The sequence below is a fragment of the Alligator mississippiensis genome, chromosome 4, assembly GCF_030867095.1.
Source record: "Alligator mississippiensis isolate rAllMis1 chromosome 4, rAllMis1, whole genome shotgun sequence".
NCBI lineage: Eukaryota > Metazoa > Chordata > Crocodylia > Alligatoridae > Alligator > Alligator mississippiensis.
Window position 1 is genome coordinate 48,105,840 of NC_081827.1, and position 26,472 is coordinate 48,132,311.

Below are 26,472 nucleotides of genomic sequence, written 5' to 3' on the forward strand. Positions count from 1 at the left end.
ATGTTTCACTTGAATCCCATTCATCACATTTATTCTGAATCCACTAAGTGGGTAATAAAACTGTCTCATTCAATCTTGGGCACCATCTATAGATTCCCTTTTAAGGGTAATCCTTAGGTTCAATTAAACCAGTGTTATGTTCTGCTAACATTTCCAGAATGATGCTGAGAGTACAGGGATCAGGTTCAGGGTGTAGTTTAATACTATCAGAGTACAGCACCTACTGTTGATATTTTAAAAACCCTAAAAGTTTCTATATATCAATTAGCTCTCTTATTAATTTTTTAAAATCTTAATAGCCATCTTCCACCCAGTCATCCAACCAAATTTAAATTTGTTTTATATTATTTTTTACTCAAGTGCAAAAGAACCTACAAAGCAGGAAACCTCATTTGTTGCTTTCTGTGATACAGCATTTCCATTTGACAAATGGATAATAAGTTTTTAGATTATATTATTTAGATAATATGTTTTTTAGATAATATGTTGTTTAGATAATATGTTTCATTCATGCTATTCTGGATTTAAATGTCTATATAAAATTCAGCTTGAAATTACTTCAATGTTTGTTCATGGTAAATGTTTTTATAAATTGCTGGCAATTTCCAAGTTTTATGCTTTGAATGCTAAAATTTCTTTTTTAACCATTATTTGAACAGTTATGGATGACTTTTCCCAAGGAGACTCAATAGCACAAGATTTTTTTAAATATCTGAAAGGTTTTAGCAAACCTTAAAGAGTGAGAAAGAGACTAATTCTTACTTTTACATTTCTTATTTAAGAAGTTCTGAAAAAGGTGAAGGTGACAACAACCAGCTTTCTTCAGAGGAAGAAGAATTAGATTTTACTGCCAAAGTACAGTGCTGTCCTGGAAAAAAAAAGACTTCCTTCATAGAAGAGGGAGCTTCTGTATACTTTTTTAAATATGGAAGACTTAGCTAAGTTTCTTTCCCTGTGTTTGAGATACTGTACTTCTAATAAGGCATAATACATTTTACAAATATAACTCTCCATATCTTTTTCATTTATTTTCTTACCATGGGCTCATCTATAAAAGTTTTTTAATTGTGGAGTACTTAGGCAAAGTGTGAGATAGTTATCTATAGACTGAAGAAGAGTAGGTTGTTTTTGTTTTCAGTTGTACTACAACTATTCTGGAGCTCTACAACAGGATGAATGTAAATATATTTAGATGTGTTTGGAGGGATGTAGCAGGGCACTGAGGTGCCTGCTACTTGGAGAGCCAGAATAGCTGCTCAGGTGCCCGTTGCTAGGAGGACCAGAGGAGGCCAGTGTCCCACACCTGCTAGCGGTCAGCTGACTGGAAGGGGAGGTCCTGGCTCCCATTTAAACACCAGGACTGAGGCCAGGGAGGCAGTTCCCTCCTGGCTGCCAAAGGGGAAGGAGCTCTCCTAGAACAACCAAAGGGGAGAGGCCTGGCTGCAGGAACAGCTTCTGTCACTGTGGAGGGACAGAGTATTTTCCAGTAGGGTGAAGGTTGTAAAAGCCAGGTGGCTCAAGTTTATGTTATAGCCAAGGGGCTCACATTTTGTTTACTGTTTAATACCAGTGGCTTGGGTGAGGCTATTAGGGGTTGGAGGAGGCCTCATAGGGGACCCACAGTAGTGTGAAGATCACAGCTCCAGCAAGGGCACAGCATTCGGGGTGCGCTGACCCCAGCCCCAGAGAGGGGGCATTGGTGAGAAGCCCCAGTGCGGGTATGGTGAGCCCTAAAGAAGGGGGCAGCATTTTGGAGGAGCCCCAGAGAGGGGGCAGTGAGAAGCCCCAGAGAAGGGTGCACACCCTGGCTCCAGCGAGGCATGATCTTAAAGAAGCCAGGGAGCTCAGTTGCACCTGTGGTGCGTCTTGGTGTTGGTATTTGGGTTTTTGTTGGCCTGGGAGGCTGCGGGCTCAGGATCATCTCCTGGTTTTGGGGCTTGTGACCCTCCAGCTGGGGGGCTGGCACCCGAGTCTCTGGGCCAGGCTACAGATTGGCGCAGGAAAAGGAGCCACAGGCCTCAAGACAAGAGAAAAGGCTAGAGCCTTAGAGTCAAACCCTGTTTAGTGGGTTTAGACGGGGAGGCCTAGTTAGAAAAAAATCAGGGGTCAGCCTCACATAGGGGAAAGGCCCCAACATACCCAATACAATAAGCAGCCTCCCGCTTGCAAGAACATCATCATAATTTCCATCAAGACGTGGCAGCAGAGTATAGGGTGGGACATAAGAACCCTAAAGAAGGATCCAAGGGTGCCCCACGCAAGGCTCGGAGTACTAAGAAGATGGCGCTGGGAAGGGTGACCTGTTACAAGGGACATGGCAAAGATATCTTCTCTTTAGAAATGGCAGGATTTCCTTATTAATTGATATTGCTAATGTATTCAGAGTCAAAAGGCACAAGTTGTCAAACAGTTCAGGTGACTTTTTCTTGGATAACTTCCACAGACATTTCTCAGGTATCTGCCATTTTCTTTGGAAGATTTTGAAATATTGAGAATTCATGGTACTCAGTAGAGGTCCCAGAAGACTGGAGGAGGGCCAATGTTGTGCTCATCTTCAAGAAGGGGAGGAGAGAGGACTCAGGGAACTACAGGCTGGTCAGCCTGACCTCAAACCGAGGAAAAAACCTTGGAAAATATATCAAGTCCATATGCGATAAGCTAGAAGAAGGCAAAATTCTGAATGACAACCAGCACGGTTTTTACTTACCACCTGGATAAGGGAAATAAGATTGTCGTCATTTACTTGGACTTTAAGAAGGCCTTTGACTTGGTGTCCCATGAGGCTCTGAGGTAAAACTAAGGGACTATGGGCTCAACAATTCAATGGTCAGATGGGTGGAAAACTGGCTGTGGGGCTGGACCCAGAGAGTACTAATAGACAGATCTGTGTTGACCTGGTGGAAGGTAGTCAGTGGGGTTCCCCAGGGTTCGGTATTTGGACCAGTGATTTTTAACATCTTCATCAATGATCTGGATGTGGGGGTGAAAAGCAAACTGGCAGAGTTTGCCGATGATACTAAGCTGTGGGAAAGTGCAGCCACGCAGCAGGGTAGGCTGATGATCCAGGAAGACCTAGACAGATTATTTAGATGGGTGGACAAGAACCAGATGCTGTTCAACACTGAGAAGTATAAAGTGCTCCATCTGGGGATGAAAAATCCACAACAAACTTACAGGCTCAGTGGTGCTACGCTAGCTAGCACCATGTCTGAAAGGTACTTGTAGGTCATAACTGACCATAAAATGAATATGAGCCACCAGTGTGATGCTACAGTTAGCAGACCAAACAATACGCTGGCATGCATCAACCAACGCATCTCAAGCAAAACTAAGGAACTTATTCTCCTGCTGTACTCGGCATTGGTAGGGCTTCAGCTGGAGTACTGCATCCAATTCTGGGCACCACACTTCAGGAAGGATGTGGAGAAGCTTAAGAGAATTCAGAGAAGAGCAACTCATATGATTAGAGGCCTGAAGAGCAAGCCCCATGAGGAAAGGCTGGCAGATATAGGACTGTTCAGCCAAGAAAAAAGAAGACTTCGGGGGGATTTGGTGGCAGCTTACAGGTATGTTAGGGGCTAGGTGAACAACTATTCACCAAAGCACCTCAGGGGAAAACCAGGAGCAAGTTATAAACTCCCAGAAGAAGGTTTTAGACTAGATATAAGGAAAAACTTCTTCACTGTTTCTGTGACCAGACTCTGGAATAGACTCCCAGTGGGGATGGCACAGGCACCTACCCTGGAGATCTTCAGAAGGAGACTGGCCGCACACCTTGCTGGGGTTATTTGTCAGTCTTTCTTGCCCAGAGTAGGGGGGCTGGACCTGATGATCTCATGAGGTCCCTTCCAACCCTAAACTTCTGTGAAACTGTAAGAGTAATTAATAGTGCATGTATGATGAAGAATGATGTCATTGCAGTAGGAGCAGGAGAATCTATATAGTCTTTTTATGATCATAACCATCTTAGATGTTGAGATCTAATTCACCTTGCTGAGAAGTTTGCATCATTCTAGGACCCTAGCTGAAGGAAGCAGTTTACTTTTGAATGAAAGAAATCTAGATTATCAGGATTCCAAAATAGAGCCATATATCAGGATGACCTACTTGAATAGACCGGCTTGTCATGAGAGGTATGGTATGTGAGTTCAAGATGGAACGATCCAGTCAGTTTGGACCCTCTTCAGTTCATGTCTCTTGATGGGTGGCAGAGTGTCCTGAAATCTGGCTCCCATTCATGGATCGAGCCATGGGTGGGGGTGAATCATAACCTGGGAGAAGGCTTTCTGCTAGGGACTAATAAGGAATCAGCAAACGGTAAACCACCTTATGAGGAGAAGCACATCTGAGGAACATGATGTTGAGGAGACTGGAACAATCCAGTGAGATAGGGTTAATGGAGGTTGACAGAGTATAATCTTCATTGTTGTTATCCTATGATTCAGTACTGATATAGGTCTTGTAGCTGTTATCAATGTCAACTCAATGTCTTACTCAGGCATAATAGCCAAGTTTCCAGAATTTGTAGTGGTAGGTGATACTAAGGTGATTGCATAGAGAATATTGCTGATGCAAGATTCATTTCTAACTCTAATTCCATCATCATATATTGCATCAATGTAATTTCTGAAATACAGAAGATTCAGTGAGTAAGCCTGACATGCACTGTGTTTGATGGTGCCAAAGAACATGCATTAGGCAGTAGAGCTGAACTTCAGTATAGGTCAAGCTTTAAAGGAAGGACTATGGCTGAGTCAGAAGTATTACTCAGCCTATACTATGCTGCCAAAGAAATAATACACGGCTGGGTTTGGTCTTTCTGAGTTGTGGTTCTCTCTGCCATAGCCAGGAGGAGGAACTTTCTGGGACCTCCTAGTAACTGTGAAGACTGAAGCACTAGAGGAGTTGTCTCTAATATGATCACTAGTCCAATCTGGTTTGAGAGTAGTTGAATGAGTCAGAATCACCTGTCATTGATTCCTCTACAAAAATTATTTCAGGCAAGCATCTCTGGCTTTTTGTCTGTTGCGAGAAAAATTTACAGATGGAACAGTTGTCAAGAATGTGGCCCCCTCAGAAGCAAAATGGTGTTAAGAGATATAATATGGATGGGCACTACTGTCTCAAAGATGTAGCAGGACTTAAGTTATCAATTTTTCCTCAACAATGAGGTCAGTGATTTGGAACTGAAGATCCTCAGCTTTTTTATTATTATGTTACACTTTGTCAACTGGAAAAATAAAATACAATTTTAAGTATGAAATACATCTTAACATTAAAAGATCACAAGGTCACGAGCTGAAACTGCTCATTCCTGTCTATTACAATAGTGGCGAGCAGGAACTGAGTGGCAAGTGGGCCCATTTGGTTATTTCTGCCCAGGATGGCAGGTGCACATAGATATATGCAGAACCTGGGTGCAGTCCCAATGGACAGCTCTAGTCAAAACAAAATTATTTTATCTTACTTTCAGTGCAGTTCATTTGGATACATACTATGAGATTTTTCTTATTTCAGAAAACTGCTAATAGTTTTGATTGGAGGAGTTGGCATAAGTAGCCTGTTTATTTCACAGGTATGAGGAGGCTTATGAGTGTCCTCAAATTTGTCGGTTAACAAGCAACCAAAAAGTAACTTCTGCAATTACTTCAAAGCAGAGGAATGATTTAGTAGAAATTTGCTGCAAACGTACATGCTTTTATTTTTTTTTTAAATAGAAATATCTTTAATAATAGTTATTAAAATGAATAATTACATGATTCCAACATGATTTTGTTAGAAAGTTTTCCTTGCTTTCCTTTAGTTGTGACTGTAGCTAAATTTCTGATTTAAATCCTTGCTTGTCTGCCTAAACAACCTGTTATAATTTCATTATCAGACTGGCTATTAAGATAAATTCTAGATAATGTTCCACTACCAAAAGCCTTAAATCTAGCCTTTTCCTTGTTATACATTTATTGCATTTCCTAAAAGAGTTCATCCTCTCAGGTGTCTGTGATCAGAATGAATTACATGAGGACTTATAGCTGTGTCCATTAGACCATGGAATCAACAAACCATTCTGTTTTGGCTTTTGAATTAGCTACACCTTAGTAATTAAGGGTGATGGTCAGGAGATGCAAAGAATAAGCAAGTCCACTACTGAGGATTTATATTGAGGATTTATAAAAATTCTCAGTCACCTTATAACCTCAAAAGTTATTCCAGTCAATGTTGGGCATTTCCTATAGACACATACTGGGCATCTCTACACGTGCACTTTACTGTAAAGTAGTAAAGCATCACTGTCTGCACATGCACCACAATTACAGTGCAGTGGACTAATTTACTCCAATGTAGGACAGTCCCATCAGACACAAGTACTATCTTACAATGGAGTAAATAACTGTAATTAAATGCATGTGTAGATAGTGACATGGGCACAAATTGTGCCTGGTCAGTCAAGCCAGCAGGGAGCTAGACTCCTGCCTACATGCCAAGCCAGCTCCTCTGCCACTAGACAGAGGCACGCAGAGCCTAGGCCTCCCATGTTCCCTACCAGCCCAGAGCTGCCCCCAAAGTGCCAGCCAGCTTGCCCAACACACCGTGAAGCTCAAGGCTAAGCCCCATGCTCTCTGCAAGCTGAGAGCTGCCCCTGCACCCTGGGGCTATACCACTGAGGAATCTGCCAGCCTGGACCTGTCACCCTTGGGCATTGTACCCCACCACTGCAGGCACCTGCCCCCTCATGCTGCAGCCCAGAACCTGGGTCTGCCCTGCCAAGCCCCTGCCAGCTGCTGCCATGTCGGGCCCCATACCCACTGACACCCAGAGACAGAAGCCCAACTGAACCCATGAGGAGACAGTGGACCTCATAGTTATCTGAGGGAATGTCAAGGTCCAGTAGCAGTTTGGTCAAGTAACAAGGGCCAACACCCATGTTTATGAGGACATGACCCAGCAGACAATGTTCCCTCTAAGGAGTAGTGGTCCATGAGCGTGCTGCCTCGGTCTGTGAACGCACCGCCTTGGTCTGGCGTGGGACACTTATCGAAGGGGGCTGGGGCCTAGGGCCTAGAAGCCAGGGGCCGAAGGCTGGGGCTGGGGGCCAGAGGCTGGAGTTGAGAGGCTGGAGGCTGGGGCCAGGGGCTGGAGCTGAGAGGCTGAGGCTGGAGCTGGGGGCTGGGGCCAGGGGCTGGAGCCAAGAGGCTGGGGCTAAGGGCCGGGGGCCAGAGGCTGGAGCTGGAGGCTGGAGCTGTGGGGGCTGGAGGCTGGGGCCATGGGCCGGGGCCAGGGGCTGGAGCTAGGAGCCAGGGACTGGACCCGGGGGCTGGCATGGGCTCTACCAACTCTGGGGAAGTGCTCCACTCCCCCGCGTCAGGGCTGGGGGGTGGAGCACTTCCCTGGAGCCAGCGGAGCCCACGCCAGCCCTCTACCCCAGCCTCCAACCCTTCCTTGCCTCACCTTGGGGAGGAGCCACTGCCTGCCCCGAGTGAGGCTCCGCCAGCTCCGGGACACTGCAGGACACGCCTTCCGAGGCCATGTGGGGGAGTGGAGCAGTGTCCCAGAGCTGGCAGAGGTGGAGCCTCGCTCAGGACAGGCAGCAGCTCCTCCCCAAGGTGAGGCAAGGCAGGGATGGAGGCTGGGGCAGGGGGCTTGCACGGGCTCCGCCGGCTCCAAGGAAGTGCTCCATTCCCCAGCCCTGATGCAGGGGAGTGGAGCAGTTCCCCAGAGCTAGCAAAACCCATGCCAGGCTCCCGCCCCAGCTTCTTCTGGTGCACGGCCTTGAAAAGGCTGTGCGTGGCCACACTTTTAGTTGTGCGCAGCAGTGCACATGTGCACCTTAGAGGGAACCTTGCCACCAGATATAGGAGTATGGACACCAGTGGTCCAAGCAGCAGTGCCAGTTTAAGACCAAGATCCTGAGGGTGCAATGGGTCCATGTTCAGGTCCACAACAGATGGTCCAGGGCTGCCTGCACCTCCATGCCCTCTCTGTGAAAGCTGGACAGCATCCTGGCCCCCATAGACCCTGGCAAGGCCCAGCATGTGTTTTGAAGCATGTGTGGGCTTCCAGAGCCTGTGCCAGGGGCTGTGGATCAGGAGGACTCTGTGGGAGGGCACTTTGGGACTCTGGTGCCAGGTCCTGGTGTGCTTTGTGCCCTCGACCTCACCCAGCAGCTCGGGCAGCCTGCCCACCACCTTTCCCAGGTACTCCAGCAGCAACCCACCTCCAGTGAGGACAGGGACACATCAGTCAGCCAGACCTCATTTTTGTGGCCAAGAACACCATCCACTCACCAGGAACAGCTGCCAAACCCACCCAGTAAGCCCCACAAATGGACAGTCAGGGGGTGAGTGGGGTGCTGTGGCCACCTTTGCCTACACTAGCTCACCACATACCTCTGGGCTGCATGCCTGGAGCCAGGAGCCCTGCACAACGTAATGAGGGGCCCTCCCCTCCCTTTCCTTTCCCTCACCACCCTGCCTGGCAGAGCTCTGTTCCCATCCACCAGAGTTCCTGCCCCCACCAGCATGCAGGGGGGTGAGAGGCAGTTCAGGATTTGTGGTAGGTTCCCATCAGTATGTTTGCCCAATATGGGCCACGTGTTTTTTATAGTCATGCTCAGTCAGTGCCATAGCAATGAAATTTGGTGCTTTGGACAAAGCCCACAACTGCAGCCTGCCCTCACCCTGCACACAGATCCAAGGAGGCACACTCCCCACTCCATGCTTGCCCAGGAGTGCACAAAGCAATGGGAGCTGCCCATAGGTAGAGGAAGAAAAAATTATTTGGGGGGGGCTGAGCATGCACACACATGCATGCACCCTCCACCCCACCCCAGCAGGTAACTCTGAGGGAGGGGAAAGGGCTGGGGGCAAGGCAGATTGAGGCCCCAGCAGTGAGGGAGAGAGTGGGGCAGACGCAAGGACAGAGGCAGGGGCTGGGGTGAATGGGGCCCCAGCTAGGCTGGGTAGTGGAACAATTGGAGCCTAGGTGGCTCATCCAGAGGCACAGGGGGGCTCCCACCACTGTGCGCACCCTGGAACAGGCTGAGGGAGTACATGCTCCCCAAATCTGTCTGCAGGGCGGAGATGACTTCCACTGCACACTGGGCTCTGTGCCCTGCTGCCATTGCCTCAGGAGCAGCTTGATGCCATATTCCTGCCACCACTGGACTGTGCCATGCCCCTGGCAACAGGATACACGTAGCATTGCACTGCTCCAGGACAGCAGCAGCTAGCCACAGACCCCAGCACACAGCGGCAGCCATCTCTGCCCCATGCACAGATCCTCTGGGCCTCTCCTAGGGTGCACACAGTGACAGGAGCCCCCCCTGCACCTCTGGATGAGCTGCCCAGGCTCCAATTGTCCCACCACCCAGCCTGGCCAGGGCCTCATTCATCCCTGTCTCTGCCTCTGCCCCACTCCCTCCCTCATTGCTTGAGCCTCACTCTACACCTCCCTGCCCCCCAGCCCATTCCCCTTCACAGAATCAACTGGTAATTGCTTGCCATACTAGACACCCAGTGATCCAAATGCCAAGCTGTGATCCTGGTTGTGTGTGTGCGCCCCTCCCCACACCTGCTCCAGCCACCTGGAGCCTGTGGCCAGGCTGCCTTGCAGCCCTACCTGCTGCCCCACATGTTGGGGGGCTGAGCCTTGTTAGTCCTGGCCTTCCACTGCCCACTCTTCTCCCATCCGTGCACCGCACCCCCACCTAAATGATCCACTCATGGCTCTGTCCTGCACCCTGCCCTGACTGGGCAGCACCTGTTGGAGCCCCTTTACTTCAGCGCTCGGGGTAGTTTCCACACTTGTCCGGCACTGTGCTTAGTGTTGGGTGCTATTAATCAGCTTCATAGTTTCCATTACTGACTGCATGTTGCTTTTGGTAGCAGTTTAATGATAGACAGTGTATTTTGTGAGGTTTCCTTGCATGCAAATATAAGACAAGGGGTTTTTTTCCACCATGCTGATGGAGGGGGGGAACTTTGTCTTATATTTGAATAAATATGACAATAAAGCAACATGTCCAGTAGCCCTGGTAGTAGCTCATTACTGTTCCTCCAGCTTTCATTCACACTTGATGCAGGACTGAACCATAAAAGAATTAACATTTATTATATAAATTAAAGTTTGGGGAACTTGAACTTTTCCCATCAGCTTATAACATCAAAAAAAATGTTATTTTCCAGATTTGGATCCAAATAGGTGAATGAGAGGAACAAGGTATGGTAAAGTAGCTTTCTAAATTAAAAAAAAAAATCACATTAAATTAAGTGCTTAAATATTACCATAAATAATCATGGGGTTCCACCAGAGGTGCTAATTGGTTTTTCAGCTGTGAATAGTCTCTCATATTTGAAACTAAATATATGGAAAATAGTTAAGACAATGGACAACAATGCTTAGCTTTGTGATAAGGGTCAGAAATAAATTTATTTTTTTTTTACTTCATGAAAATATAGAATGTTTGTAGATCACATGCAGGGATATTGCAGATGATTTATATAATTTAACTTAGTCTTCTGACATGACTATCAAGGACCCAGAGTTGCCTTCTACAACCTAGAAAGAGGCAATTGTACTGATAGAACAACTTACTGTGGACAGTAAAGGTACAGAAAAATCTGATTTTATATCAATCAAACACAACAGTGATTTGAATTTTCCAAACCACTTAAATCTTTTTTTATTAGTTTGTCTTGGAAATATCACTGTTAATTCAACCATACTGTAGCAGAAAGCCCCCTTCGTACATTTCTCTTCTGGACATTGATATAACAGAAGCCCTTTCTTAACTACACCACCCCCCCTACCACACCCCATTTTATGCATTTCTTTTTCCTTCTGAGTATTGGCAGAGACCTAGCACACTTATTGCATGGGTGTGGCAAGGCTCAGAGCAAGCCAGAAAGCTGAAGTGGCTTTCTGTAGGAGAAACCTACAAACTATATCTACATATCAATTAATCTCAGTGTCAAAAAAGAAAACAAAAGAACTAAAATATCCATTTCAGAGTGTAAGAATATCCAGGTGCTAACCTAACTCACTTACTGTCCCCAGTAGCCTTTGATCCTCACTACCTCATATTGCATTTTTATATATTTCTCACAGTGCGTTTTTATATTTCATCTGTCTCATCTTTTCCATCCAGGAAGAGCAAACACCAATTGCTGAAACTTCCTTAGCCTGATGAAGGGTTTTTGAACCCGAACGCTTGCTTAATAAATATTCTCCAACTATTTGGGTTAGTCTAATAAAAGATATCAAATTCACCCAAGGAACCTTGTCATCTTTACCATGACATTTTATATTTTATATTTTATACTTTTAAACCCTTAAGGAATGTACTTCCTGTAGAATGAAGTTACACCCTGGACCATTGTTAAAAACTGCATTTAAATTGTAATTGTAAAGTGATAAAATCTGCTATATCTGGCTGGTCCCCCTTCAGTGAAAGGGAGTATGTATGGTGATCAGTAGGGAATTAAATGACAATAGCCTAGCCTAAGGAACTCAGCATTACAAAACTCTACTCTACAAGCCATCTTAGGCTAATCAAGCCAAGGAACTGATTCACCCACCCTGTTGACTATTCCTGTAACCCATGACAATACATTAAGTCAATAAGTCAAGTGTGGACTCCCAAAACTACACCATTGGGCGGAACCCCCAGCGAGAGTGACGGACCGCTGTCAGGCACTACTCGAGACCTATGTGGGACAGCGACCTCCGGATTGAGCAGCCAAGATGATACTGGGTGATCACACAAGTCTTTCAGAAAGGGATAAAAGGCAGTGAAGCGTGACCCTCAGTGGCACTCTTTCATCCAGCACCTGACCTACCGAGACAGAAGGACAAGCAGGCAACCCCCTTCTGGAGAAGACATCATCTTGAAGGAAGCTGACCATCAACAGCTGACTCCAGGGCCTCAGATAGGTAGATATACTGACACCAGTGTTCTCACAATCACTACAGCAGCTACTATACACTTTACTATATGAGTTTGAGTGACATGAGTTTGAATGAGTGAGTATATGTGTGTGTTAAAGCAGCCAGTACACCTCATAACTCAAAGTTTGCATTTATGATTTTATTAGTAACTTCACATCCAGTACAATAAATTAGAATTCATGATGGTCTCATGAGTTGGTCCTTTGTTGCCAGTACAACTATATTTGTAAATCCTAGGTATTCTACATTTTTAATTTATCCTCAGAGTCATCATCTCCTTAACTATGAGGAAAGCTATTGCTGGCTGAAACACTAATTCAAATTGTAAGCCAGGATGAGATTCCCACCTGTGTTCTGGCTTCTGTGTACTGGGAAAAGGTGCTGCAAAAGCTCTAAATTCAATTAACTGGAAAGGAACTTCCTCTATTCAAGATCTGAGAAAGATTGCCTTAAAGCCATGTCTGTACTGCTTCCCCGCTTAACCTGGACTTACCACCAAAGAAAGAAGGCCCTGACTACTTGCAGTTACGCTGTATATGTTGTTAGATTATCTGAGAACTCAAGACCTCTTTGCTGTATATTGAACCAATATGTCTCTCAACTATACAGTTAGCCTAATAAAAGATATTGCCAAAGAAATGTTACTTCTTAGCCATATATCCAACTAAGCTGTCAGGCTTAGTTACACAGTATGTAGAAGTGAGAGAGCTGGGCTTGTTGCATTGGCAGTGACCAGGGAGACTGTATAAACATGGCTTTAGAGACATATCACAAAAGTTGATCTGTATTCTCTAGACCAGAGGCAGGCAAAATATGGCCTGTGAGCTGGATCCGGCCCACCAGGCAATTTCATCTGGCCCGTGGGCAGGAGCCTACCAATTTGTGGTATCCATCCTGGCCCTGGGCTGCCCCTGCTGTACTAGCATAGGGCTGAGCCCCACTCACTCCCATGGGGACAATGCATGCTACACTCCTACCCTCACCTATGAAATAGCCCTGACCCTGTCCCCGCAGGTATAGAAGCAGCAGTGGTGGGCAGGGAAGTGTGCGGGCCGGGCCCCGGTCCCGCCGCCAAGTGCGAGTCGGGGGGGCGATCCGCGGCCCGTCTTTGCGCACGCGGGCTGTGGCCAGCAGCCCAGGCACGCAGGGTCGGAGAAAACCGGTGGCGAGCTAGAATTAGTCACAAACGCGTAGTGGTTGATTGAAAGATTATTTACTTACACCCAAAGATGGTAGTGGTGTAGGCTGGACAGCTTTCCAGGTGCAGCTCCGCTTAAATCCTCGTTGGAGGATTACAACAAGTTCTTTCCCACAGAGTTGTTTAGGCTCCGCGGGTTCGGCAATTCTCTCCCACTGAGTTGTTGAAGCTCCGTGGGCCGTCCAGTTCCCAGGCCCCGGAGTTGTTTAAGCTCCGTGGGTTCGGAAATTGGGTTCGGTTCCCTGGTTCCCCGGAGTTGTTAAGCTCCGTGGGTTCGAAAATTGGGTTTACAGGAAAGGGATACGTCTAGGATTGTGCTCGGCGACGGGGAGAGGCTAGAAGCGGTTCATTCTTTTGTTCCCCCCTCCGGAGTTGTTAAAGCTCCGTGGGTTTGGTTATTAAGCCTCTATTGCCTGCTTAAGAGAGGCGCGTTGGGTCCGCAAGGGTCCACATCGCTTAGAGATCTTCACACAGCACGAAGTCTCCTCCTCCTGGAGTTAGTAAAGTCCTCCAGTTTTCCTCTCTGTCCGGCTTGGGCGGAAACTACCCAAGCCTTTTGTACGGCTAGCAAGCCAATAGCTAGCCGCCACGTGTGCCTACATTTAGAACCGGCCAATAATATGGCGCGAATCTGAATACAAATGGCGGGAACTCCTTTGTAACGTGCATCACTAGTATGCAGCAAAGAAATGTACCCTGCAAAGAAGCTACAAAACGGCGGGAAAGCCTTTTGCACCCGGGGTTCTCCTCCACAGCAGAGAACTCCACCATGCAAAGGAACTGTAATTTAGGCAGGAACATAATTTAGCATTGCCGAAGCATACACAAACAACAAATCACAACTTTGGGTTGTGACAGTAAGCAGCAGCCATTAGCAGTGGGGGAAGTGGTGGTGGCAGGTGTGGGGGAAGTCATGGTGGTAGGAGGGGGGGACAGAAGTGGCAATGATGGCACCAGGCTGGTGGGGGAAGCAGTGGCAAGCAGGCAAGAGTGAAGTGGTGGCAAGCAGGAGCATGGGGCCCACACCAATGTCCTGGGGCCAGCAGGAGACCAGGGCAGGGCAGCAAGAACACAGAGCCTGAGCTGGCAGGGGTGTAGGGTCTACCTGGCTACATCATGTGGGGCTCCCTGGGTCTCACATGCAGTTCCTGAGTTCTCTGTCCAAGTGACACACCTGCAGGGGGAGCCCTGTGCAATGGAACCAGTCACCTGGCCCTGCTCACTGCCTCATGCTGTTCATGGAGAATGGTAGAGAGCTCCACACTATGGAACCACTCTGGCTCCGCCCCTGGACCTGCCATGCTGGCCAAGCCCCATGACCTGCATTTCTGGCTTCATTGCATGGGACTCCTCTTGGTGGGGCAGGGCTCGGACACAGAACCCAGGAACTGTGTGTGAGTCCGGTACAATAGAACTGGCAGCCCAGTCATGTGCAGTTCTTGGGCTCATCAGGACCATGCACCACCAGGGGACTCCATCTGGTGTGGCCCGTTAGTATCCTAAGGGCTTGCTGACTGCTGCCACTGGCAGCAGAGGCTGTGCACAATGGAGGGGGGTGTATAGGGGGGTGTTTGTAGGGGGAGCCCCACATGCACACCCCACCATACACACACACCTACACACCCCCATGCTCATCCCATTCCCACCCCTACCCACATCCCCAACACATCTCACAATCCCCCACAAACCCACATCCCCCCACAAGCCCCATAACCGCTCACACACACCCCCACACTCCCATGCATACCCCACACCCACCCTAGCCACACCCCCAACACATCCCACAACCCCCTACACACCCACAGCTCCCCCACAAGCCCCATACCCATCCACACCCATCCCCACAAACATCCCCCACAAACCCCATACTCACCTACCTACACTCCCCAAACAAACCCCACACATCCACACCCACATCCCATATGCATACATACAAATACATACACACACACAGCCCCCACAAACACCATACCCACCACGCACACCCCCATCCCCTGAAAAATATACAAGAGTAAGACTTTATTTTGAACTATTATTCAATTACCTCTATATATACTATGCAAACACACACACATCAGGAAAAATATTTTTTTGAAATAAGATTACAATATGTTATAATAGATTTTTAGTATATAATTTGTTTTTTCTTCCAGTTCCAAGATGGCAACCCCGAGTACTTCCAGGGGCAAGGGGAGGGACTTCCAATGGCAAAGATCAGGTGAAGGGGGAGGACTTCTGGTCCCAAGATGGTGATTAGGGAGCAAGACACCTGTCAAGGGGCAGGACTAACCTTTTGGCTCTTGACAGCTCACCAAAACTCATTAAGTGGCCCTCCAGCTGAAATAGTGGCCCAACTCTGCTCTAGATCTTAGCTAGATGGGGGCTTAGATAAAGAGAGAAACACAGGGAAGCTTAGCAGCTCAAGAGAGGGCATAGACAAAGGTTTTGGAAAGCCGGACAAAAAGCTGGGAACCCAGAAGCTTGGTTCGGTCAGTGAACTAGAGCTAGAGGGCTCAGCAAAAGCAAAAAGGGAGGAGGTCGAAAAGGCCAAAAACTGACATGGGAACAATGGCACGCTCAGGCAACTTCACTCTTTTCCAAATAATGACATCAAAGGTATGGCAGCTAAGTAAAGGAGGTGAAGTCCCCTAGAGTGCAAGCCGGGGCAAGAATTGCATGGCCACCAAGGGATGTCATGGCCATCTCTGGGACCTGAACCTGTCACAACATTCTCCCACCCCCCCTGCTGAGCCCTTCAACTAGAGTACTACAAAATCTCTGTGAAGGCATGCAGCAGCATGCTGTCCAATTAGGGGCATAATAAGGGGTTGCTCAGCCTTGTAACTCTCCTTCCTCTGGGGATCCTAGGGGATGCAGCTGTGTTCCCCAAACCCCCAGTGGAACCAGGAAACCAAAGGTGAAGAGCCTTACAGGGATTACTGTTCTCCATCCCCAGTGACAGCTGAACATCCAAGTGACACTCATTAACTGTCCACCCTACTCTCCCTTCCACCACTCTAGGAGCAGGGTGTGGAGGCATGCAGAGAGCTCTGGGGTGCAGGGGGACCAGTGTATAGCACCATCCACATCTAATGTGTAGCACTACTACAGGTAAGTCGCTGTTTATTCCAACAACATTTTTGTGCTACAGGGAACACACGTCTGTCTTTTTGTAGGGCTATAAAAACATTTGTAGTGCTACAATATATTGCGTTCAACCAGGGCATGAGGGACTGACTTGTGAGATAAAGTAAGGAGGAGTGGAGTAAAATATAGCATCTGTTCTTTCTCTCGCTTTGATCACATTGCTCAATTTAAATTTCACACCCCACATGATCATTTCCTTCTTGGTTAGCATACTGGGAATTTGCCCTCCTCCTTTCTGCCTACCTTAACTAACCATAAACAACCCACTGCCCACCTTTACTTGAAAGGCATGTGTGGTGATATGCTTTTGCTGAGTCTCACAACAACAGCTGTTTAAGACTGAAAAACAACAGTCACAGAAAAATTATTTTACAAAAAATAGGCCATATGAACATTATATATGGATGCATGTACATGTTGTCTTACACACCAAATAAAATAACACATTCCCTATCCCAAATAAATTATTATTTAATGTAGTTCTAACAAGAGATGGCAGCAAAGGAACATGAGAAGAGTACAGGAAAATGAGGGATCTGACAGTGGAGGATCATGAGCTCTGATCTTTGCAATTTTATTTCCCCTGTTTGAATGTAAGTTACTAGGAATTGTGTTTGGTATTCAGAATGAAGTCCTAATCAAGAATCAAATGTTTTGAGATGAGGGAGAGAAATTAAAAAAGGAAAGTCAAATTTTAGGTTTCCACCTATCAGTATCCCTGGAGTAGATCTGAATGGAGTTTTTAGTTGTTGCTTACAATTAATAGCCTGTGCTTTTAAAATAGATGTGCTATATATGAATTCCAGTTGCTTTGATTTAAAGTTAAACTTCAGTATAATTTTGTTTTTCTTTTCCATTTACAAAATCCTTTAATATTATTTCAATAACAACTGTTTAAATATCTATTTTACATAAAATAACAATAACTCTATGAATATCTATATTGCATTAATGAGAATCTGTCCTTTAGCAGAGCTACAGTATGAATTTAATGGAACATTTTATCATTGTAGTTCAGATTTGTTTTGCATTTTAGTGTTTTTGGCATAAAATATTTTATTCTTCTATAAAGCTAAGAGTTGAAACAGTGAAATATTATTTGTTTATATGTTAGAAATTGCAGATACAAGGGGAAAAGTAGGGCAGGCTGTTAAAGCAACAGCTTCCACTATACATAATATGATATTTTTCCTGTCGTATATCATTTTTTAAAACTAAAATAGTTATCAAACACAGGAATGCTTTATTTTCCCAATCATGAAAATATGGACATGGACTCAGAGTTGACCTTTTTTTTTGTTACACTTCTGTCTGTTCCTGATTAATTTAGTGTATTAGGGAGCAAATTCTAAACTCTCCCTGAAGCCTCCACTACTGTTAACTTAAAATTAGATTCATGTTGTATTCTCAGGCACATTTTTATCATATTGAAGTTAGAGCTATGCAATGACCTAGCAAGACTTTTCTAGAGCTTATTTGAGATGCCTTCATTCTTTATTGGGCATAAGGTATTGGCTGCAGCAAAGGCTGAAGACTCTGACTGGGATGTGCCAATACTCCTGCTGAGACTTACACCCGGAGGTTCCTTGCCTCTCCACTCAGAGTCAGACCAATCACTACATCTGGGGTCACAAAGGAATTTTACCCCATGGTCTGATTGGTATACACTATGGGGGTTTTTGCCTTTGTCTTTAAGGGGAGTATAGCCCTCTTCCTGGGATCTCTTGAGCATATATTAACAACCTTTACAGAAGTAGAACATTGGTTTTACCTGTAGCAGGTTAAGGTGTTGTGTTGTCATGTTCTGTGTTGTGTCAGAATTGACTGTATACTTGTGTTATGAGGACGAACAATAGATTTGTGTAAGATGGTTTGGATCGGGCTGTTCCTGCCTCAGGGAGGAGGTTAGACTAGATGACCTATGGAGGTTCTCCAGCCCTACTTTTCAATAGGTGCCTATAGGCATGCAGCGAGACTACTCCAACACACTGTAATTACAGCACATCGGAGTCGACTCAATTAATTGAGTCTACTGGAGCATGGTAATCACTGCACTCCAGCAGACTTCAGAATCACATGTATCAATATCCCCATGCTGAAAGATGGCAGGGGCATTTTAACTAAAGCTTGTTTGATGAGCTTTAGTTAAAGCACCCCCACAGCCATTTTTCAGCACAGGGACATTGATACATGTGATGATCCAGGTGCATTAATTAGAGCGACTCTCAGAGCCACTCTAATTAAAGTGCCTGCTCCCCCTCCCCCCCCCCCCGCCCCCACTTCCTGGAGCATGTCTATAAATGCCCTATGGTTCTAGATGTACCAAAATAACTGTACATGGAATTACAGAATGTAATATCAGCCTACTTCTACAAAGACTATATTTAAAACTGGTTAGTTTTGTCTTAAATAACAGCATTACTTTCTTAGTAATATTAACATAATTACTAAGAATATGTAAGTCAGTATGTATTCCACATAGAGATATCTGGGGTTCTATTTTCATGTCATTCGATTTTAGGAAGCCTACCTTCTGCTGAATTGGCCTATCTGTATGGATTTATGCTTTCTGGGTGCATCTACATATCTGCTTAATTGTGCCATAGACTAATTTGCTGCAGTATAAAGCACCCCAGTCTACACTTGCAATGCATTAGACTGCAACAAATTTTCACTGCCATAAGATAGCACTGTTGGGGATGGTACTATCTTACTGCAGTGAAAATAATTGCTCTTAATCCATGGGGTTGCCCCAAAGTATAAGATACAATACCTGATACCCTAAAGGTATTCAAAGCACAACTCCTTCTATTTGAGTGATGGCTTACATTAATAATTGGAATATATATTTTTATACTTCTGGGATAAAAATTATTTTTGTTGTATAAAATTTAAAATACTTGCACATCTGTAATAAAATGAATTTAGCATCTTAGAATTCATTTTCAAAAATCTGCTTCCGGGTCACAGTATAAAATGGCTGGATTTTAAAATTTTGATTTTCTGTTAATTCTGAAAAGCTGCCAACTGCCAACTTTTTAACTGGCTGAAATATCAGTAGGTAAAATTCCTGGTATGTACATGTATGAATTTTGCTTTTAAAGTAATGTTAAATTCCGGGTTTACTCTGAAACAAGAAAAAAAGTGGATGAGTGCAGCAATTCCATATGAAAAAACAGAGAACAACTAATAAAGAAAGAGGGTCAACACTGTAAAGAGATGGAGGAGATGCAACAATTTGAACTAACCCTGAGGGTCTAAAAATGGAGTTGTGAACATTGGGAAATCACCTGAAAGAGGTTAAGTATCCCAAGTTCTACAAAATCTAGAATCTGAAAGCCAGGACATCTGCTTTAATTGAGATGTGGCATTCGAATGCTTCTCAACTATGTAAATTTTAAGGAATTGTAGCTAAACATTTCTGCTGGCTGAAAATTGTCCTCTAAATGTTTGCAGTCAAAATTCTCTTTCTCTTTCAAGAGCTGGCCCCTCAGCGTTCCTCTGTTAGGAGTGCTTGCACCTGCCATATGTGTTGCTTTTACAAAGGCCCACCCATCTCATTTTTCTATCTGTTTCTATCCTTTTTCAGTCTACTTACATTGCTTGCTGAAAAGTCATAAAAGGGTCTGTAGTCCCAGTGCCCATTAATTTCTTTTTTCTGATCACTAGCACTACCATTCAGTTCTATAGGAAGGCTTATTCAGACCACCGCTGCTTTTCAGATGGTATTATTTTTGTGACACTGAGGCATGTTCAAGATTGTCAACCTGAAGGAGCTTCATGCTCCGAGAACACAATTTTCTGAGTTAAATGAAAAAGATAAAGTTCTAATCACTGTTCTGTCTCGGTTCTTGACAGAAATACCTGGTTTTTAAACAAGTCTCACTTACTGATGAGGAATAAAGCTGTGTCTTGTTTTGGTTTGGGGGTTTTTTAACCTTATGAAAAGAAATAAGAAACAAAAGTCCAAGGCTGGGCAGGTATGCACTATGTTAGTGACATCATAATTAACTGCACAAGCAAAATTCTAATGGCTAGTGATGTCAACTACCAGTGCATGGGAGATGCAGAAGGTGCCAGTGCAAGGGAGATGCATCTTTATTCCTAGCTTTCCTTCACTTGTATTTCCCCATATTAAATTGATTACATGTATTCAGATTATGATAATATTAAGTTGAACAATACTGTTAGTACATTAGTTTTACTTTCAGTTTTCCATATATGCCTATTTGACTTCAAATCTAAGAATTGTTAGTTGCTGGCCTATTTTTCTTTCCTCTCATGCATTCTTAGTATGAGAGGTAAAACTAAGAACATCAAGAAATCAAGTTTTTTGACTTACTGTTATTCTCATCATACCCTTACCTTTTATCTTTAATATTTTGTTTTGGAGTCCAGAATAGAAACATTTAACAATCTGAAAAAGCCACACACTGATTTTAGAAATATTTGATCAGCCCAGCTGTTACATTGCTGAAAAGTAGATATCTTTAGTGTTCAGTGTTAAGAATTTTCTTTCGATTTCTATGTGGACTATAGCCAGGAAAGAAATAATAGAATGAAGAAAATAAAGAAGCCTTGTCAGGAGCCATTCTCTTCTTTTTGTAGTCCTCCACTTAGTGGCTGTGTTGTGTCTAATGCTTTGTGCAGAGACCATGCACCTGGCAACACTGAAAGCAATTTTCCTTCACCTATATCATTTTCTGTTCCTCCTGTGAGGAAGAACTCTCATAAAAGGATTAATTTACCCTCAAATGGATTAGACCTGGGATTTAAAAAGAAAACACCTCAAGAAATAAAAGGTCTTGTGAATACAGTTCAACGAATGGTAAGTATGGTCTCCTTTCACATGTATAAATTTAACATCCTCTTTATGGAAACTTTTGTGTAGTGTTAAACTCATTAAATGGAAAGAAAGCATCCCATTTCTGCAAAATACCAGAAATTGGGACATGTTTTTGTCTGCTTTGATACCAGGTAATCAAATTGCCTATGAATCATTCCCTATTTAAAATGTCTTACATTTTTGGTGCCAAGATAGTTTTCCATATAAAGCGACCAGTCCATCAGAAAGGACCATTTAGTCCTTTATATACCATGAAATTGTCTATCTAGTGGAAAATCTGTGACAACATTGCATTAAGGTGGAAAGATGAGTTAATCTATTATCTTTTTCTCTCATTTGTAGCAGCATAGTTCCTTTCCTTTTGCCCAGAAATTTTGCAAGTTTCAGACTTTTAAGTGAAGACTAGACTTAAAATCTAAGTGCAGCTGATTTGAAAAAGTGACAGCAAAGAATTGCTAACCTTTCAATTCCTGTTCTCTGTTTCAGACAAATTAATAGTCTTTGTGGGTTCAAATGCTACTTGATAACCAGCTTCTTCCTATGGAAGTCATGCTTTTTAATCTGAGAATCAGTGCATCTTTTATTAGGCTATTTAAAATATAATCACATATAAGAATGATGTATTTTCCAACTGTCTACATGTGATTTTGTGGATCTTTTCACTTGACTTCACCTATCTAGGACCTTTAGTGTTGAAAGATATTTAACATTAAGGCCTATTTAACATTGCACATTCTTAAATTCAGCCTTCACATCTTCTTTATCCTCAGACCACAATAGCAAGTCCCTATTGTGATGTTAACCTGATCCATGCAAAGCATTTGCTGTGTGGTCATCTGTGTACGCATCCATTCTTGCACATCAGTGCTCAAATGGCTGTCAATTATTGTTTAAAGTAGGAGCCAATACTGAGTTAGTCCAAACTGCTTTAGCCTGTTTGATTCAAAGGTGGATGGTACTAATATGTCATAAAGTCATAGAGAAGTAGGGCTGGAAGTGACCTCCATAGGTCACCTTATCCAACCCCCTACCTGAGGTAGTATCATCACTATCCAAACCATCTTACACAATCCATATTCTAAACTCTACGTAAGACTACAGTCAACCCTGACACAACACAGACCTGATACCCTAACCTGCCACAAGTAAAGCAGGGGAACCACAGCAGCCAATGTCCTGCTTCTATGAAATTTTCTCAATATATGCTCAAGAGATCCCAGGTTGAGGGTCATGCCCCACCGCTACACAGAAAGAGAAAAACCCTCACAACCTGTACTAATCTGACCATGGGGTAAAATTCCTTTCTGACCCCAAATATGGCAATTAGTCTGACCCTGACTGGAGGGCAAGACTTTCTAACCAGGAGCTAGAGAACACCTTGACTTCAATGGAATTGGGCTTTGGTCCCAGCAGAAGCATTGGCATACCCAAGAAAATGGTTCAAAATAAAATAGTTTGGTTGTCCTTCCACTACTGCCCCATACTAAATAAATTAGTCTTTAGAACTTGAACCTATTGCTTCAGAATTTGTATGATAAACTTCTGAAGGCCATTGCACCTGAAATGCTTTTTAAGCAGTCTTAAAACTGCATCTCTTCAAAACAGATTAGCATGGCTAATATGTCTGTGCTTGATATAGCAAAATCAGTGGAATCTAAGTATTTTTGAAGAATTTACTTGTGTGGTCTTGCTGTTGTTATAAATTACTGGCAAGGTTGGTGAATCAAATCTGACCCTTCCTTAGAAATTACAGGGGAAAAAAATTAACCCAGTCTTGGATTTAATCAATACAAGTGTATAAGCCCTGATTCAGCAAAGCTCATGGATTTACCTTAAGCATGTTCTTGAACTCAATTCCTGTTAATCACAGCTTAACTAATGTGCTAAACTTTACATTCCATTGAAGTCAAGGTGTTCCACATTGCCAAGGTTAATACCTTAATTAAATTCACCTATACAAAATACTATAGTGATATATTTCAGCTGTGCCTGAATCAGGACTATGAAATTGCAATTATGTGTACATTCTCAGTTGTATTCAAGAGTTTGTGCTCACAGTTTTGAAAAATGGTTTTTAAGTTTCAACCTATATTTACTTAAACTGTGATTTTTCTTTTGAAGATGCATTAGAAACACAGATGTGTTTGTAGTATAACTTTGCCATTAAAATAGACCATACAAAAGATTATTTAATCCTATAATTGCAAGGTATATTTTTTTTATGGAACATGTATATAGAAGAAAAATACCAAAAAACTTTTGCTTATGCAAATATGCAGAACCTGTTTTATACTAGTGAGAAGGGATGCTAAGGGAAATTATCTGATTCATTTTTCCAAAATTGAAGTGTATAAAATGTTTTTGATTTAGATCAAAGAAGAGCACAGTGAAACACAAAAACAGCTCTCTCAAGAAAAGAGTGCCAGAGCTCTTCAAGAAGGTATTTTAAATAACCACCTTCGGAGGCAGAAGGAAATGGAAAAAGGAACAAGAATAATGATAGCTAAGAGTTCAGAAGTAAGTGGTTTTCTGTTCACTTCAAGTAAAATTACGCTATATTTATACTAGGTAAGAGTGATATTGTAGCTGTGATGATCCAGAAATTATGTGAGAAGCAAGGTTTCTTAAGGTGATATCTTTTATTGGACCAGTTACGTAGTTGAGATAGAGTTAGACAGATTTTTTAATTCAAGACATTCTTCCTCAGGTCTATATTTATAATGAGAGTAAACAGAAGGGTTGGGTGGGGAGGGGGAAGGAGTTGGTTTAGTTTGGGTTTGGGTTTGGGGTTTGTTTGCTTTTTGGCTTGGTTTGTTTGGGATTTTTTGCTCATGGCATTGACTTTAAATGACAAAATATTTTCCAGAGTATTTTGTTTATAAATATGAAATATGTTTGCAAACCCTTTTTTTTTTCTTTTCACTCCCAGCTTTACAATCAAGGATTTGATAGATACTACTCTCTAGAACATAATAAAGTGTACTTATTTTGAAACATAGGTGACATTTTCTCATCAAATTCTTCAGTTTTCTACTTGAAAATTATTTTAAAAACAAAATATTTTCTGTTGTTCTAATTGCTTTCAACTTGTTGACAGTGAAGAGCAAATTAAACTGAAATATTGATCTGGCTTCTTTTCTGACAAGTATTATGGACATATTATTTGAAATTTCTGCTGCTATTTCCTGGAAAAATCATGAAGCAGGTCCTCAAGGAATCCATTTTTAAGTACTTGGAGGAGAAGAAGGTGATTAGTAGGGCTGTGCAAAGCTTCGGTCCCTGATTCAATTTGGCAGAGATTTGGCCTGATTCAGTGGCCAAATCTTTGGATCCGAATCCAGATCGAACCCCTTAATCTCTCTGAATTGAATTGGAACCCTCCAAATTGATTCGGAGAGATTCAGCGATTCGGATATAGACACAGCTTTAAATGTTTTTTCTACATACCTCAAGGTACCAGGTGGCTCGTGAATGCTGTGATGGTGGGGCAGATGAAGCATCCCACAGGAGCATGGGGAGCTCTCCAGCGTACTTGGCAGCAGACCCAGAAGTGGACCAGAAGCACTTCCGGTCCACTTCTAGGTCCACTGGGCAGCGCAATGGGGGGGCACCCCCGGCTCAGGAACTGGTACCTCCTGGGTCTGGGGGGATACCTGGGGTCCCCCTGTGGCTGATTGCCGAGCTGGGAGGCTGCAGGGGGGCCCCCCATGTGCTTGGTGGCGGACCCAGAAGTGGACCAGAAGTACTTCTGGTCTACTTCCAGGTTTGCTGACAAGCACACGTCCCCCACCCCCCACACTCCTGTGGGATGCTCTATCCACCCCAACATCACAACGTTCATGAGCCATGCATGGTACCTCAAAGTATGCAGAAAAAACATTTAAAGCTGTGTCTATGATCGAATTGCTGATTCTCCAAATCAGCATCAAATCTTCAGATTCAGATTTGGCCGAATTGAATTGGGGACAGTGATCTCAATCAATTAATCAAATCACTGTCCCCAATTCAAGCTGAATCCAAATCCAAATTGAATATGGCCCATTTTGCACACACTGAGTGATTAGGAACAATCAGCATGGATTCACCAACGGCAAGTCATGCCTGACCAACCTGATTGCCTTCTATGATGAGGTGACTGGCTCTGTGGATGCAGGGAAACCAGTGGGGCTAGAGACAGACATTATGCATAAACTGGTTTAAGTGATCAGAAACTGGTTTATACCTGTAACTGAACAGACATTCAATGCACATAAAACAGTTTGAAAATGGCTGAAAGCAGTTTGAGATAAACCTGGATGAATGTAGTATCAGAGTTAATTGATTTGGGTTAAAGCAGATTATGAAATGTCCGTCCCAGACCCCTTGCTGGTTTAAGATAAACCAGACTTCCCCAGCATCCCAACATGCTCTCTGGGCTGGGCAGAGCTGTCTGCTCCACAGCAGACCTGGCCCCTCCTCTCTGCTCCTTGGCTGCAGTTCCAGCAGAGATTTGCAGGCACAGCAAGGTCTGCTGGCTTCCCCTCCCTCTCCCCACTCACTGCTTAAGCAGAGATCCCTTCCTCCTCTCTCCCAAAACATGGACCCTAGCCAGCATGTGGAATGCTAGCTAATTCTGTGTAAGGCAGACAGGACAGTGTCCACTTAGGGCTTTCTGGAGCTCATCTGGTAACGTCCCTGCATTCCTTCCTTTGGAAAAAGCTGTTTAAGAAGAACTTGAAGTAATGAGCAAGGCTTTGTTTTGTGATGGGGTGCTACATGCTGATAACAGAGCTGATAAATGCTCTGTTATCAAGGGGGGGACCCATCCAGCAATCATAGATCTTGCCAGGGCCTGGCCATGCCCCCCTCAGCTCTGCCCTGTGGAAGGGAAGGAAGGGCTGCTCTAGTGCCCCCTGGCTTCTAGCCTGAGCCACTACAGGCATGTGTCAGTATTTTTTCAGTCCAGAAGGAATGTCTGTACAGTTACGAAGTGATTTAGCCGAGCCAGGTTAGACTAACCTACAAAGGTTGAATCAATACAGGCTCAGGCTTTTTTAATGTCTGTCTCTAGCCAGGATGTGGTATAACTTGATTTTAGCAAGGCTTTTGATACAGTCTCCCACAACAGTATCACAGGCAAGCTGAGGAAGTATAGGCTGGATGAATGGACTTTAACATGGATAGAAAACTGGCTGGAGCATCAGGCTCAGAGAATTGTAATCAATGTCTAAATGTCTAGTTGGCAGCTGGTATCAAGTGGAATTCCCCAGGGGTCAGTCCTGGGGCCAGTTTTGTTCAATATCTTCATCAGTGACCTGGAAGATGGCATAGAGTGTACCCTCAGCAAGCTTGCAGTTGACAC

The 26,472-nt window shown here is 44.1% G+C and overlaps 1 pseudogene; it reads left to right on the forward strand.

Moving 5' to 3' along the window:
* Positions 1-26,472, forward strand: part of LOC102569302 (ankyrin repeat domain-containing protein 26-like) — a 71,369-nt pseudogene continuing 44,897 nt past the window's right edge.